Source organism: Nyctereutes procyonoides, unplaced genomic scaffold, assembly GCF_905146905.1.
Source record: "Nyctereutes procyonoides isolate TBG_1078 unplaced genomic scaffold, NYPRO_anot_genome, whole genome shotgun sequence".
Taxonomy (NCBI): Eukaryota; Metazoa; Chordata; class Mammalia; order Carnivora; family Canidae; genus Nyctereutes; species Nyctereutes procyonoides.
In genome coordinates, this window is record NW_026575131.1 from 25,858,830 (window position 1) to 25,871,623 (window position 12,794).

A 12,794-nucleotide genomic window follows, 5' to 3' on the forward strand; every position below is an offset into this window, starting at 1 on the left:
TCTCATTGTTCATGAATATTCATTGTACTTTGTATTTACTCTGTAAGTAATACAGGCCTCAAGTCAATATTTTCCGAAACCTATATTTCACAAACTAATGGCATGTCGGTATGCACATTTAAATATTTATTAAACCAGTTCTAAACATCTGTTGTACTTTCTCCTAAATTGTGGCATATTGATATTTTTTTTAAGCAACATTCCTTTCCAGTGTCCATCCAGGGATGTATCTTGCTGGCTGCTTTTTTAATATAAAAATATATGGCAGTAGGTTTCTCTGTTTTGTTATAGCTGTTAGGTCAGAATTTTATTGCTTCTGGCTCAATGCCACAGAAAGAGTTTTCCTCTTAAAATCAGCTCTCTATTCAGTGTAATCTCTGTAATAAAATGGAAATAGGATGTATCTCAAACAGCGATCTGTTATCAAGCCCAAGTTCATAAAGTGGTAAAGTGATTCCTGTGTTTGGAGTCCTTCCACTCTGTGGTAGACCTTACATCTCCCGTCTAGGGTTTTATCATAGAATTTGCACCCATTATCAGCAGCATGATTTTGGATACAATAATAAAATCATCTTTTTTTCATAAATTTACAGGTTCTAATAAATTGATGTTATAATAGTTTGCCATCCACTGAGTTGGCTGAACTCTCTGCCCAAATAGATGTGATGGTCTTAAAATTTGGGAAAGCTCTTATGCTGAGAGTCAGTTCTATTTAGTAGGGTCATTCCATTACTGCCATGCTTCACTGGTCATGAGAGTCTCCTGAAAAGCAACCTGGCAGATAATCATATGACGTCTTCATAGACACTGTTCATTCTTACAAGATGGGTAGTCAACTGTGGTTGTTTATTCCCTTGAGACTAATTCCTTTTGCATCTGGGCTTTTAATGTAATGGAAATCAGGGAGTCCTGCCACAGAAGTTTCCATTTCCAGAATGTTCAATGGTACCCTGCCTTTAAAAAAAAAAAAAAAAAAGTGACAAATCAATCCTTTTGCTAGCTTAATTTTGTTTTGTTTTGTTTAGGAGTACTTATTATGTGGCAAGCACTGGCCAAGTATTTTACATACATTATCTCAGCATAACCTAACAATATGTCAAGGAAGGAGGCCCTGTTATTAATCTCCTTTGCAGATGAGAGAACTGAGATTCAGAAAAATCAAGCTCTTAGCCTGCGGTCACCTGTTAAGTGATATAGCTGAGTTCAAATACAAATATTTCTGACTCCCAAGCTCAGGTTCTTAATATAATGTCTCGCAAATAAATGCTTAGGAACAGAGCTATTCCCTTACGGCTGGCCCAAGCTGCCATATTCTGAGAAACTAAATCAGAAGCTGCAGGCATAACACAGCATCTCTTCTGTATTCCCCTGGCCCAGCAAGTCACTAAGCAGATTCACATTCGAGGGGAGAATTGGATTCCATGTTTGAATGGGAGGGATTAGTGGCTCTTTCACCCAATCACAATCTATCACTTAAGTTACTATAATACCCTCTTAACTATTGTTCCTCTTTCTCTTCTAGTCCATCATGGAGTTTGTTTTCAACTCAGTAGGCAGAGTGATCTCTTTAAAAGTGAAGTCTGTGAAGTCTCATGACACTGCTGGTGTAAAACCTCCTATGGTATTCCATTCATTCATGGTAACAGCCAAAGTCTTTATGGTGACCAGCATCTGCTTGTTGCCTGGTCTTCCTCATATCTCTGATCTAACGTTTCACTGTCTCTGCTCCATACTGTAATATAGGGACCAAGTACATTACTGCCTCAGGTCATTTCCATTTACTGTTACGAGCTGTATGCCTAGAACGCTCTGGGTTTTCTGTATCACTCCTGCCCTCACGTCCTGTACACCTCTGCACATGAACCTTCTCAGTGAGGCATTCCCAAACGACAGAAACTTGTAACTCCACTTATACCACCCAGGATTTCTTACCATTCTTATTCTTTTTCCTCACTTACGCTGAATGACGTACTTCGTATTTATCAGCTTAATTATCGTGTATCTCTACTCATTAGGGTATAAACTCCATGAGGACAGAGACTGGTTTATTTATTTTTTTTTTTAAATTTTTTTTTTTTATTTTTATTTTTTAATTTATGATAGTCACAGAGATAGAGAGGCAGAGACACAGGCAGAGGGAGAAGCAGGCTCCATGCATCGGGAGCCCGACGTGGGATTCGATCCTAGGTCTCCAGGATCCCGCCCTGGGCTTGGCAGGCACCAAGCCGCTGCGCCACCCAGGGATCCCGAGACTGGTTTATTTTTTGCTGTATCCTCATATCTCGAATAATACTTGGCACATAGTAGATGTCTAGTAAGTATTTGTTGAAGACAGAGGAGTTTGATTTCAACTCATGTTTCAATTTTCATGGTATTGATGTTTATGATGTATTTTAATTTGTGAATATAACTTAATGCTTCGTAATGCTATGGGATTAAATCTGGTTTAACAAACAGCTGTTTGGGACTCCAAGTCACATTGAAGAGCCCCAGGATACAGGATTTCACTGAGGTCACTAATTCCCATCTCCTTCTACTTTTCATTTTTCAGAATCATTCAAAGGACTTATCGTGTGATATTAGTTAAGCCTCAGTGTACCTTTCTTTCAACGATTAACTGCCGCTACTGCATGCCAAGGTGTGCTGAGCACTGAGGATAGGGTGACACAGATGTGACCCTAGTCCTTTAAGTGTTTGATGCCGTGGTCAAACAGACAACAAATCCGTGTACAGCTAACATAAGTTGTTACAGATTGTGGAGAGTGCCATGAAGGAAATATGCAGTGGTCTGTGAAGGAGAATTAACGAGAATCTACTTTAGAGCCAGGGAAAGATTCAGTTACAAAGTGGCCTTTAGGCTGAAATCTGGGGCAGGGGGATGTGAGACTCGGGGGAAACTTGAGAAGGGGTGGTGGTGGGAGAGAGAACCTGAGAGAGAAGGAGAACAAGAGTTCTTACAGGTGTCTTGTCCTATTAAGGCAATGATATCACGAGGGCTTGACACTCATGATCCCATCTAAACTTAATTGCTTCCTAGAGTCCCCACGTGCAAATACCATCCCACTGGGGATTAGGGCTTTACCGTATGAGTTTGAGGGGGATGCAGTTCAGTCCATAGCAGTGACATTTGAGCATATGCTTGAAGGAGGTTTGAGGGCAGCGATGAGGCTCTCTGGTGAAGGTGGCTGCTGGGACAAAAGTGTGGTAGGGATGGGATGGGAATGAGTTATAATAAGTGCAAAGGCCCTGAGGCAGGATCCTGCCTGGTGTTTTCTAAGAATAAGGAGATACAGAGTATGACATGAAGCATGTGGTATTAAATTTAAGAGATTAGGCTCCAGATTCAGAAAATCTGGGGTTTTAATCCCTGAATTAAGAGGGCAAAAGTCCCCTCTCTAACTGTGTGATGATCTTAGGCAAGTAAATACACCCTTTCCTGTTTCCGGATTTCAGAGGTGGGGATCTTAATACTATGCTCATGATTATGTTGAGATTTGAGGGGCAAAGAATGTAAAGTACTTGGGCAGTGCCTGACATATGGTAAGTGCTGAATAAATATTCAGTTGTGGCTGTGATAACAATAGATCTGTTACTTGCTATTACTGTTGCTTTCTCCTTCTCTTGCTTTTGATAAATTTTGGAAGTTTTATAGTTCCAGTCCCTTGACCCCATGTAAAGATTTCTGAATTTTGCATCAATCAGTACTACTTTCTCCAATAAATTTTGTTGTGTCACTCTCGTTTTCAGGATTTGTGTGACCTGCAGCACGTGGGTGGCAGGTATCCAAATATGGTTGTAGAAAGCTACCACTGCGTTCTTGTGCAGTACTAGCCTGTGGTTGTTGAGTGTAGATTGTAGTGACGCCTGCAGTGATTCAGGACAGAGAATGTCCCTCATGATTCCAGGCCTCCATCCCTGGGACTGCAGTGGTGACTAGAGGCTTGGGGTCCTTCACTACTAATGGTATTCATATCTGGATTATGGGATGCTTGTTTTCTTCTCTGTGCTCCTTTATGGGTTCTAGAATTTTTATAGTAGACACTTTTTATGTCTGAAGAGAGAAATAAGGTATTCACAGTTATTAATTTTAAAGTTAGCCACTTCTACTCAAAATTTGATCAAGACCTATTCTGTGAATCTTCCCTCTTCCATTTCCATTTATTTTGGGTAAATGTCATTAACTGACTTTAGTTGGTATTCACTGAAAGATGTAGAAAATCAGTCTTTTAAGTGCCTCATTTCCTGTTTTACCTGCATAAAACAAAAATCTTCTTGTACAAAATGTTGTAAAAGTCTTTTAAAATGAAGAGCTTTAATCTCTTATTACTCTTTTCAGATATAACATGTATTACAAGTTGAGGGTAGAAGCAGCTTTCTGGATTTCCCAGGTGGCTCAATTAAATACCCTTTAATTTTTTTTTTTTTTTTTTTTTTTTTTTTGGGTTTGGTTTTGAGAAGCCAAGGCTGTGGAAGGCCATGGTGGTAGCTTCTGGATTTATTAAAGACTTTGACTCTTTTTTCCCTCTGGGCAAAAATGTGGTTTTCCCATAAGATGAGAGTATAACTTCTGGGTAAATAGGTTAAGAGGCAAGTGTGTGGTGAAAACTGCTTGTAAGAGCTCCAGGATCATCTATCACATCACCAGGTCTTCACCTGCTGACAGGAAGCTAATGGCAGTTATACCCTGCTGCCAACTGAAGGAAATAAAGATTGCCTCTACCCTCGCTTTGCCCTTGATCAGCAGGCTCTCTTGACAGGGATGACGAATTAGATGAAACCCAAGGGTGAGGACCAGTAAGCATCATGTGATACGCCATTTAATTACTGTGTGTAAAATAAAACATAAACAAGTAAAACAACTCCATTTTTTCTAAGAGATTGTTCATATGTCACAACTAAGATGTCATTAAACTGTCATGAATTGATTTTAAAATTTCTGTCTCTGATAAAAGTCATTGATTTGATCCTTGATTTGATTTGATCTGGACTCACAGTGGGTTCAGTTGAATAGCTGACAAGGGCATAATTTGCATTCTTGGGTTAAGGAGAATCTTGTAGGCTTAAAATGATGTAGCCATCTTAGAAGGCAGCCCACTCACACACCTCACATCTCTGAAATAAAGATGTTTGAAAAGAGCCAGTTTCTATTAGCATAGAATATTGTTTTATGTAGTAATTATTCTAAGTAACTTATAATCATGAAGATTTCTACTTGATTTTACTTTTTAAAAATTGGCCATTTTTCTTTTTATTTATTTATTTATTTATTTTCCCATTTTTCTTTTCTTTTTCTTTTTTTAAAGATTTTATTTATTCATGAGAGACACAGAGAAAGAGGCAGAAATATAGGCAGAAGGAGAAGCAGGCTCCTCGAGGGGAGCCCAGTATGCGACTGTATCCTGGAACTCTGGGATCACGCCCTGAGCCTAAGGCAGATGTTCAACCACTGAGCCACTTAGGCATTCCCAAACTGGCCATTTTTCTAAGAATACCTTTGATACCTCACAAAGTAATATAATGAAATAATTCTTTTTAAAGTAAGTATGGGTGAAGACGGGATTTTTCAATTTAGCCCATCAGCACAGGCATACACTCATTGCTGCCTACATTTTCCAAGCAAATGTTTAGCAGCATTAATACTTGTTTTTAATTTCACCTCTGCAAGGTACCTAATTTGGCTTAAGAGTGAACAATAATTTATATGACTCAACTATCTAGGAAGTGTAGTCTGTAACATAAAATGAAGCAGAGTTGTGGTAAGAGAGGCACTACATAATATGAGGATATAATTGCTCATTGAGAAGTGAACTAATCAAAATGAGGGCAATAACAGTTAATCAGCTGGCTCTAGATCATTTTGCAGTTGCTCCAAGTCTTTTTTTTTTTTTTTTTTTTTTTGGATGGTGACTTATAGTTATGAAGATAATTGGCAAGCATTAGATAAAGTAATGGATAGTCCCAGGCTGGGAAGAAGTCAAAGCAGTAATTCAGTTTTCTGGGAATCTGCTGATGTCATCATTAATGAGGGAGCAGCATAAGTGTCTTATGAACAGTAGCAGCATCCCAAGAGTGAATTCAGCTGCCTGGGAACCCACCCTTGAGTGATGTTCACATGCTCGTGTTTTTAGTCTTTACTCAAGGCAATCTCTGAGTGTTAAGAGTTTTGGCTGTCAGCAAAGCCCTTACAACATGAATGCTGGTATTAAAAACAGGCTGGGGGGAGGCATGTGTTAAAAAATAGAAAGAAATCACCAGTTTTTATGTTCTCTGCCAAGTAACCCTTCAATACTGTGCTGAAATATCCTAGAAATTGTACTGTTCCCACTATGATTTCCTTTATACTGTAAAGGCTGTACTCTTGTGTGTTTTGGTAAGGAAAACATAAGTAAATGAGAATATTTTAAAATATTCTAAAATCAGACAGTTACATTGGTTGCAGTTTTAGGAACACAATAAAAATGCTGAATTGTGCACTTTAAAGGGATGAATTTTATGGAAACAGCACTGTGTATCAATAAAGCTGTTAAAATTACCCTACTGAGATACAGAGATACAAAGTAGTCTCTGTCCTCAAGGATATTACAATTTAGTACAGGAGTTGTTATATTTCCATGAACAATATGTGCATTCTGTAACAATTTAACAGCTGCTTCCAGGAGTCCTCCCAAGATATGAACCAAGAGCGAGTATGAGATCAGAAAAAGAGTATCTTTGGTACTGACTTAATATGATAACTAACTCCTGTCTTTTCTTAAAAGACATGTCATATCCCACACTACACAATATTCCCTTTGTTTGCTTTGACATAGCAGTTTGTATACTTGATGGGAGCCAAAGTAAAACATACATGGTGAGGACTAGTTGGCTGACAATTTATAAAGACTTTGAGAACTATCATGCCTATGTCAACTGAGAACCAATGTATTTATTAAGTCAATGCAAACCTCTCTTTTATTATATCCATCTTGAGTTGCTTTTAGAATTGCTCTGTTTTGGTACTAAGTATCAATTGATTTCTCTCTTTATATTCAGCCATGTAGTATTTGTTCCAGAAGTAAATATTACATCTTTCCAATTAGAAGCAGTTAATCATCTGAACAATTACATGATAACTTGGAATTAGGGACTTGAGCTCCTCCAATTCCTACACTGTCTTCCAGTAAATAGGCATTTTCTCACAGGGAGATGCTGGTATTTAGTGATAAATGATTGATGAAATTTATGATATTTACAAAAGTGTTGACTTTGTGATTTCTTTCTCTCTCTCTCTGTCTCTCTCTTTTTTAAGATTCTATTTATTTGAGAGTGAGAGAGAGGATGAGCCGGGTATGGGTGGGGGGTCGGGGGGGAGAAGCCAATTTTCTGCTGAGCAGGATGCCTGTTGTGGGTTGTATCCCAGGACCCCAGGATCATGACCTTAGTTGAAGGCAGCTGCTTAACCCACTGAGCCACCCGGGCACCTCCACTTTGTGATTTCTTATCAAAAGATATTCCAACAAGTTGCAGTTGGAAGTTATGTACATTCATATGAGAGGTTTTAAAAGATGGTGATTAAGGACAGAAAGTTTTGTGAAAGTAGGAGGAAAACGCCTCTCTGGGGAGAAATGCATCCAACATTATGTATAGAAAACCTGAGTTCCATGTTAGCAGTTTATGAATGATCAAAAGTTCATTTCTTTTCTTTCTTTCACAGCTATTTCCTTTTATAAGCAGAGTGTGTTACACTGTTGACAGTGATGACGCTTCTCTCGTGATGGCCAGTGTTTGTTGAATTCATATTACAACCAGCTAACCATTTTTTGTGTGTTGTCTTCTATAATCCTTACACATCCTTATTAGGCAGGTATTATTATTCCTCCCATTTTACAGATGAGGACACCAAGGCCCAAAATATTTCACTTGGTTATGGTTGCACAGTTTGTAAATATTAGAGCTGGAATTTGAACTGACAAGTCTGATTTTAGTTCTTATAAGAGTTTCTTTCTGTTGTTCTGGGTGAACTTTAGATGCCTGCAGTTTTTAGGAAAATGACATAACATGGTCAGAAATTTCTGATCTCATACTTGCTCTTGGTTCATATCTTGGGAGGACTTCTGGAAGCAGCTGTTAAATTGTTACAGAATGCACATATTGTTCATGGAAGTATAACAACTCCTGTACTAAATTGTAATATCCTTGAGGACAGAGACTATTTTGTATCTCTGTAGGGCGATTTTAACAGCTTTATTGATACACAGTGCTGTTTCCATAAAATTCATCCTTTATTTTTTTTAATTCATCCTTTAAAGTACACAATTCAGCATTTTTATTGTGTTCCTAAAATTGTGCAACCAATGTAACTGTCTGATTTTAGAATATTTTAGAATATTCTCATTTACTTCCAAAAAGAAACCACATGCCCATTAACAGTCACTCTTGATGTTGTTTTAAGCAAAAGAAAGGAAGCTGCCACATATTAGAAACATTCAGCTGTGGACTTACAAAGTCATCTAATTTCTGGAAACTTGATATTTTTAATTAATTAGAGCTTTTCAACAAAATAATAATTTTCTTTCACATTTGCTTTTGAAATTATCTGGTGGAGATTGTTGGAATTCGTTCATTCCGTCTCATACAGACAATTGCTGTCATTAATTCAGAGAAAGTAAAAAGTATTACCTGTCATAATGGAGAAAGTCTGTCTGATGTAATCCCCTTTTATCACAGACAACCTTTAGTACTAGGATATAGCATTACTGATTTGCAGAATTCCTTTCTGAACAAAAATGCCTCGAGATAATCCTCAAAAGTTGATTTTTGATAAGCGTGCATCTAGTATTGGAGATTTTTGTCCTTTATTTCCTGAATGCTGAATGTTTAAAGTGAATCTCTGACAGCTTGAGAATTTTCACTTTACTGTTTTTAATGAATGCAGGGTTTCCATGAATTTATAGTTCCAGAGTTCCCTCCCCCGCGTAAAAGAGGAAGAATGGTTAATATCTCTTTTCAAGTTATTACCTGATTTCCCTGTTCACTGGGTTGTGGCCTAATTTACCTCATTATTCTAGTTAAAAGTAGTAAGACATAGTTTCAGAGAACTCTGGTTTGGGATCAAAGAAGTCATGAGGGAGAAGCACTCTCCCCCCACACTGAAACGCCATCAGCTTTCTTACATGAGGACAAGTAATGATTTATTCATCCCCAGGTAGAGAGCTATTAAGAGTCACCTGTCTCCCCCTACCAGTTTGTTTCCTCACCCCAGTATCTTCCTTGCGTTTAGGAGCTTCCACTGCTCTGTGGCCATAAGATCATGGGTTCAAACCTTGCCTCTGCCATTTACCAGCTATGTTATTTTTGGCAAGTCCCCAAATCTCTCTCTGTAAGTTTTCTTATCTGTGTGGTGGGGATGATAATGGTACTTACTTACCTGCTTTGCTGCCCACTACTTTTCATGTTGTCTATCTCTTCATTCTTCGAAGTGGCCTGACCAAGAACCACAGGCATTAAGAGGACACAAATCCTGTAACATGTAGTCTGGCAATAGTTATCCTCCTTGTTTTATAGGTTTTATTGGCTGCCTTAAAAGGGATTTTTTTGAAGGTCAGTCACAAATTTTACTTTAGTGGCAGAGCTGGAACTAGAACCCGATTCTTATACCAAGTTCCTTCCTTTTGAAAAATTGCTGCCTTTGTTTATTATTGGGAGTCTGTTGCTTGCCAGAAGCCTCCATAGGCAAATCTATATCCTTTTTCTGTATTGTAATGTGATGTACTCAGCAGTCTGCAGGGTCCACATTCATCCTTGATGTCGTGTGGATCTCCTTGAGAGGTGACCTGTTCAGACTTCTGATAACAGAGGACCTGGCCTCTAGGAAGAGGATGCATGGGCAATTTGAGCAGTTGCTGTTAAGCTGTCTTCATCTTGGTGATTCACCTGGATCAGACACTCAAAACCTGTTTCTTTTCATCTAAGTCACAGTTGTAGAGAGTAAAGCTAGAAGTAAGATCACAAAAACCAGATCAGATGCTTCCCATCTCTGGTATCTAGGCCACTTTTTCAAATCATCAGAGTGGAACAAATGCCAAGTCCTTATTTATTCGCAGTGTTTTAGGTGTGATTCTTAAATAAGATTCTTGTGCCCCCATCACATGGTGTTCCTAAATGCAAGATGGAACCTGAAGGGATCTTCTGATACCGAGCCTGTGAGTTGTTCATGGCATGACAATGATTGTCTTTACACACCTACTGTTGTGCAGCTTGGCAGTATTCCATTCAAGACATAATTACTGAGTATTCTTTGTTATGATCAGGATAGAAAGATGAGGGCATTATTTCTGACCTTTGTTATGATGGTTGAAAGATTTAGAGGGAGGGAACGCCCAATTAGTCAAAATGGTGCTTCTCGAAAGGATCAATTTGCATTGACCTGTGTATTAAGGTTCTCCAGAGAACCAGAAGAGGTGGGGTAGGGGAGGAGGAGAGTATGTGGAGAGAGGGAGAATGATCTTTATTATAGGAATTGGCTCATGCATGCAATTATGGAGGACTAGAAGTCCTACAGTCTGCCCTTTGTATACTGGAGAATCAGGAAAATTTGTAGTGTGATCCTGTCTGAGTGCTAAGGTCTGATGAACCAGAGTAGCCGAAGCTGTAAGTCCTGGTCTGACTCAGAAAGCTCAGAAACCAGAACCCTACCCACCCCATAGTCTGAACACAGGAGAAGATGGATGTCTCAGCTCAAGCAGAGTAAATTTGCCCTTCCTCTGCCTTCTTGTTCTACTTAGAGCCCCAGTAGATTGGATGGTGCCCACCTACACTTGGTGACAGTAGTCTTCTTCATGCTACTCTCTTTAGGAAACACTCTCACAGACACAGCAAGAAATAATGTTCTGCTAGGTAAGCAGGCATTTTGTAACCCAGTCAGGTTGACACGTAAAAACAGCCATCATACAGTGTGTATGACCTTCTTTCCTCACTAAGGCTTCCTTTGAAGTGAAGGAGTGAGTGGCAACTTGTAGAGCATTAAATAATGCATCAGCAGCTTCAAAATTTTGGTCCCTGTCCTCCTAAGATTATTAGGTTTTTTATTTCTTATTTTATAATATCCTACAGGGATGTTACCAGTCAGGTCCCTTTTAGTTGTTTATAAGGAGGCATCGAGTTGGATTGGACACAGGGCCAATCAGATGCTGGGCTCTTTGAAGCCAACTTTGTTGTGCTGAAGACACAGCACAGCTGCTGTGTGTGTGTACGTGTGTCTGTGTTGCTCACTGCTACTAGCTGACAGTTTCATTCCTTGACCATTCCATTTCTGAGTGTGCTGAGCTGTCATATCTGAGACCATCAGTATTTTGGGTCTTTATCCTCTCCTACCCCTCCTCCCTGCCCCCCCCCTTCAGGCTCACACACCCAGTAAGAGCCACAGAATACTTGCAGTACTTCCCAAGGCTCTGTGACTACCTCATACAAATGTTCTCCTCCTGTCACGTTGTAATTTTTTCCTATTCTTTAACATACTCTTCTACCTTTCATCTCTGGATGTTCTCATTTTTAGGCTGCTCCCCCCCCCCTTTTTGGGTAGGTCCCTTTGGTAGAAGGACTCTGAACCACCTTCAGTTTCTCCTTCATATCATTTATTGTTTTTTTCCCCCACAAACTTTAAGCTTTCTCAGGGTCTTGCTCATTCCTATCACCTGACGGATTATCCAGCGCTTTAAAAATAATTGTTAGGAGAATGAAAGACTGCAAGCATGCATTAGAAAGTGCCGGCCTGGTACAGTGGTGGGGGAGCAGCTCTAACAAACTTTGCTCTTATCCCAGCATTAGGATACTCTCCTCAGTGAAGCACATACTTAGCAATTCCCTGGCACATAGTAAGTGCTCAATAAATAGCAGCCATTGATATTTGTGTTCTTTATTCCTTAATTCGGAGCTACTTTCAGTGGTCCTAACCTATGACCTAGCTTTAGTATGCTTCCTCAGTCTCTTCCCAAGAAATGTAGATTTGAAAGAACACAAGGATGAAGCCAGGTGGACTCCTTTTAAACGAATGCACATTCTTTCATGAGAAAAGATCAGTTTGACTTCTGTCTCCAGGACTTTTTTGGATACTTCATGTTAACTAGCAGTGTTGGTGATACAAAAGCTTCGATAAAAGTGAGTGGTTTTTATTGAAAAATCCAGGAAGATAACATGGAGTACGCATTCTAAAGATACATTTGGGTGCCTATTGCCACATTTGAGGCACCATAGAAAAATTACTTGTGTTTGAAGTCTTAAAACATGGAAGGCTGTGGTCTGCATTCATGGATATGTTGTTTCTAAATCCATTTTGGGCATGAAAAGATTCATACCCTTCTCAAGGGTATATTAGTCTGTCTCCTTTCCATGATTGTTGGATCATATGGCGAATTTATGTTTAGTTTTGTAACAAAATGCCAAAATTCTTTTCCTGGTGGCTATACCATTTTGCAGCCTTACAACAATGTATGAAAGTTCTAGTTACTCCATACTTTTGCCAGCTTTTGATATTGTAGGATTTTTATAAACTTTTCTAGTAATTGTGTAGCAGTTAAGCATTTCTTTGTTACATGAATATAGTTGCATTTTTTTTTAAGTTTGATTTGAAGGAAAAGGTTGAGTAAATAGTACTGCACGTCCTGAAATATGGCAAAACTTATGTGGGTAGGTGACCAAGAGAATTTGTAGGAACAATAAATTCAACTCTGCTCCATCTCCATCAGCTCAGCTGAAAAAATGAACAGCATGAGGCTGTCCTGGATATCTAACAAATTTCAAGCAATGCACATAATTGC

The 12,794-nt window shown here is 39.0% G+C and overlaps 1 protein-coding gene across 14 annotated transcripts in view; it reads left to right on the forward strand.

Annotated features, from left to right (window-relative positions):
• MAGI1 (membrane associated guanylate kinase, WW and PDZ domain containing 1) overlaps positions 1–12,794 on the forward strand; it is a 642,704-nt gene that overhangs the window by 496,429 nt on the left and 133,481 nt on the right. The window lies entirely within an intron of this gene.